General features: G+C 44.1%; 1 long non-coding RNA gene across 1 annotated transcript; it reads right to left on the reverse strand.

The window, feature by feature from the left end:
- Window positions 1-801: 801 nt before the first annotated feature.
- Window positions 802-4,042, reverse strand: LOC136290084 (uncharacterized). The gene is made up of 4 exons (XR_010720942.1): window positions 3,973-4,042; window positions 2,588-2,810; window positions 2,361-2,426; window positions 802-1,296 (listed from the first exon to the last, which is right to left on the reverse strand). It is a non-coding gene; the product is annotated as an uncharacterized lncRNA (long non-coding RNA).
- Window positions 4,043-4,414: the final 372 nt, after the last annotated feature.

The following is a 4,414-nucleotide window of genomic DNA, read 5'->3' on the forward strand; positions in this document are numbered from 1 at the left end:
CGGGCGGGGGGGACAGCTGCACTACCGCTGTTTGCCCACGCGGTGGCAGCATTGCCTCACAGATCATGAGGGACGGGCACGGGGGACAGCTGCACTACCGCTCTCTGCCCACAGGGTGGCAGCATTGCCGCACAGATCAGGCGGGACGGGCGGGAGGGACAGCTGCACTACCGCTCTTTGCCCACAGGGTGGCATCATTGCCTCACAGATCATGAGGGACGGGCACCAGGGACAGCTGCACTACCGCTCTCTGCCCACAGGGTGGCAGCACTGCCGCGCGGCGGCGCGGAGCGGAGGCATAAACGAACGTGCCCAGGAATGCCCTGGCGAACAGCCTCCGGAATAAATGGCCCAAAAGACCCCCGAGCACACCTGCGAGAGCCCTGCCAGCAACCAGACCGAACCAAAAAAGCCTTTCGTTCAGGCTCTATTTCAATATTTTTTATCTTTGTGATTCTGATATTTACATTCATCATTACAATTCATCTTTTATATTATGTACATTATACATCATGTATTATGTTTATTATACTATTATATTTATTATAGATATTAAATATAGAAAGTTATATATAAAATTATTTATTTATTATGTAATGTTATAAATAATAATACATTTCATTTAAATATGATTATGTACATTATAGATGTTTATATTTTGTATATTAAATATATTTATAAAACGTGTAGTAAGTAATAATATATTGTGTATTTTTTATTGATATTATTTTTCATATCCTATACTTTTTGTTATTTTTCTTTTTCATTATTTTTTTAATTCGTTTGTTTATATTTTAAACGATATTTTACACTAGATGAATTCATTAACCTAACACATCAGAAACACAATTAATTTGAATTAAATGAGCCTGGTTTTCTAAGGGGTAAAGTTTTAATCTTTATTTAGATAATATGGGCATATTTTCTCTATCTGTATGGGGTTTTTTTGGTGGGTTGCGGGGGAGTTTATTTTGGGGGTTTTCTTTTTTTGTTCGCTTTGTTTTGGATTTCTTTGCTAATAAACAAGCAGGGTCGGAGAGTTCAAAATAAAACGTCTACTTTGTTTTTATTGCTCCCTCTGAAATGCGCCTTGACAGCCTGGACAGCAGGCTGCTGCTGGTAACACTGTGCACGGGTAGGAGGAGACCTGGTCGGGGCTGGAAAGGAAAAAACGGCACCACGGTGGTCACAGCTTTCTCCCTTCAGGAGTTTTATGGAGCAGAAAATACAGAGCTTTTGCCAACTGCGCTCTCTATGACATCCCGACGTCCAGCGGGCACCGAGGTCATTTCTCATCTTTCTTGCCAACAGCCAAACCCCCAGGCGCCCGGGGGAAGAAAGAGTATGGGGAAAAAAAAAAGGAACAAAGAAAACATGAAAAAATAAACCAAAACTATAGAAAATAATAAATAAAATTAAAATACCAAAAGAAAAAAATTTCAAAGTAACAAAAAAGTGGAAAAAAAATTTAAACAAAAAATTAAAATAAAAAACGAAAAGTAGTTTTAACAAGTAAATAAATAGCTAAAGAAAAAAAATAAAAATTAAAAAACTGAAGAAAAAGTCTTTGAAAAACCACAAAACGCAACATGAAAAACCACAACAAAAGAGCACAAAAATACAAAAATAACAAAAAATAAAATACAAAATTAAATAAACGCAGCTCTCACCTCCTGCCACTGCCTAAAAAAGCGCCATGGCTTTCCTCAATTATGCAGCAATAAGGGAAACAAACCCAGTGCCCCCCAGAACAGAAGGTTTTCTAGACAATTCCCACTTCTGCTTGGAAACAAATTCTATTGTAGTGGGAAGCTCATTTTGGACGAATATCCAAATGTGCCAAGGTAGGAAAGAACCAGCCCCTTGTGTCCAAGGAACAGCAGCTAGGCCTGGATTCAGGTTTTAATGGCATTTATGTAATTAAAAATGCAGTAAATTGAACTTTACAAAGAGACGAATCGTGGCAAATAAATACTTCAAAGTTTTCTTGGGAAATCACAGAATTTTGTGGAGATGGTGCTGGACAATTGCTGATTTACCAACATTAATTGGGTAAATTTCCTTAGAAATGTGCTCTACAAGGTACAAAAATTCCAATTAGGATGGAAAATTGGAATAAATAAATATTCCCTTACTAAAATCAGAGAGAAAATCAGAGTTATTCCTTCAATTAAAAGGAAGGAATAACATCCAAATCCAAGCCTGCCTGGAAAACAAGCTCAGGAATTTCTAACATTGAAAACTTTTGCAAGAGTCATGAAGTTGGTGAAAGTTCATGGAATGATGATTTAAAATCTGCTTCCTCTGCACTGATTTAAAGGGAAGTGGGAATTCAACAGGTCCAGTTACTCCCATCCAACCTTGGACTGGGATAAGGCCTTCCAGTGGCTTCACTTCCTACTGGCTCTCTCCTTTTCGCCAACTACCTGCAAGAGGAAAAGCAACAGGAATAAAGTCTCAAACAGGATGGCCTTGGTCCAGGCAGACTGAGGTGCAGCTCCCAGGGAGGGAGGCCAGGCTGTGCCTCGGGGAGCTCCGGGAATCTGGGATTGCCCGTGGGATTCAAGGGCTGGAAAAGCACACCCACCTGCCAGGTTCAGTGCTGGGACAGAGCAAGGCCGGGGCTCGGGGGCAGCAGTTAGAGCTGGGACTGCAGGAGAACACCCCAAACCCGGGTTAAACATCCGGCACGACACGCAGCACGCTCCGGGAGAAACTCGGGCGGGAGAAGCCCCGGGATGCTCCACGTTCCTTGCCCTTGGCAGCTGTGCCAGGGCCTCCCTCAGAATGCTGACCTCACCGTGCAGCTCCTACAAAACAGGAGAACTTATGGGAATCGCCCAGAATCCCTGGACTTCCAGTTATTAAGAACCACAGCTGCAGCGAAAGGTGTACAAACGCTACTGCAAACCAGCAGGGCTGAGGAGACGCAGGGATTTATTCCCGAGGGGACACAAGGATCCCTCAGCCAGCCAGGATTTCTCCCAGGCTCTTCCCACTGCTCTCTAAGGACACAAACAGCAGTTTTTCCCTCGAGTTCCCCTTTCCATCAATGCCAAGACTCGTGTTCTCCTCCAACCCCAGGTTCAGGAAGGAAAGTAGGAATATTATCACTGCACAGACTGTCCAGGAGGGTGTGACTGAGGCAGCAGCACCAGCTCCCACTCCCCTGCTGCTCTGGATTCCTGAGCAGCTCCTTTCCATCCTGCCCTTCCCAGCACCATTCCCTGGGTGCCATGTCCACAGACACCTTCTCCATGCCGCTTAAAACCCACAGACACCAACAGAAAGGAGATCAAAAATCAATTCACATGTTGCTAGTCAGAGAGAATGGGAGAGGCCTAAAAATCTGCATTTATTTTAGAACACTAGAGCAATTTCTTCATGACCCTGACTATCAGTGATGGGCAGATAAACACCTTCTTTAACTTACTACCTGCAAAAACATCAAGTTTCAAGTTTAGTAAAGATAAAATTTTGCTGCAAAAATAAAAGAGGTGGGATGTTGGTGTTAGTGCTTTAACCTTCGGACATTAGCGGCTATTTGTAAAACAAATTCATTATTGAAGCAGCTAACTTGAAAATAAGGGGTTTTTACAATAAAGTTGACCAAAAAAGAGTCTCAAAATTAAGATATAGGCTGCACAAATATTTAAGAAAAAAAAAGTTGTCTTTCGTGCGTATAACCTGCCAGCCTCTCATGTTTTCAGTCCTTACCATTTATTTTTACCAAGGTGATGATTAAAACCTTGTCAAAAGCTCAAAAAAAAAAATTCCAGGACAAAGCAGGTGTTTTCCCAAGTACCCTCAGTGTGGAGCTGTGTCAGCCACAAGTGTTTGCTCCCTCAGCCCAGCCCGGAGCAGGCTCCAGCTGCTGCCCAGGGGGGTTACCAAGGGACTCACCTGTTTGAAGCTGTAAACGCAGGTGGCCTGCACTGGAGTGCCAATAAATGTGAAATGTGTGACTCTCACCTTGAATAGCGATCGATCTTCTCAGGGGAGCCCCTCACCCAGGATGGGGGGCTCTGCCACGGATTTCATCTCTCTGCATCTGAAACAGAGTCAGGACAAAAGTCAGAGTGCTGCAGGATACCTTGACAGCTCCAGACATCTTGTGGCAATCTAGGAATACCCTCTACAGTCTAACCACACCCCACATCACAAATTTCAAGCCCCCGGCACTATTACCCTCGTACCCCTACACCCAGACTGAGCAGCAAGGCAGAGCAGCTCCGGGCCAAACACACACCAACACCCGTGACACAGCACAGGACAAACGAGGGGACGCAACAGGGACAGAAAACTCTGGGCAAGAAGAATGACCCTGAGGGTCCAGAGAACTCGGAATGAGATGACCGAGGTGAGACGGAAGGTGAGCTGGCCAGGCTCAGAGAACCCTGCAGGAACAAGATGC

Source organism: Chamaea fasciata, unplaced genomic scaffold, assembly GCF_029207755.1.
Source record: "Chamaea fasciata isolate MVZ Bird 193981 ecotype frontalis unplaced genomic scaffold, bChaFas1.0.hap1 SCAF_5, whole genome shotgun sequence".
Lineage (NCBI taxonomy): Eukaryota > Metazoa > Chordata > Aves > Passeriformes > Sylviidae > Chamaea > Chamaea fasciata.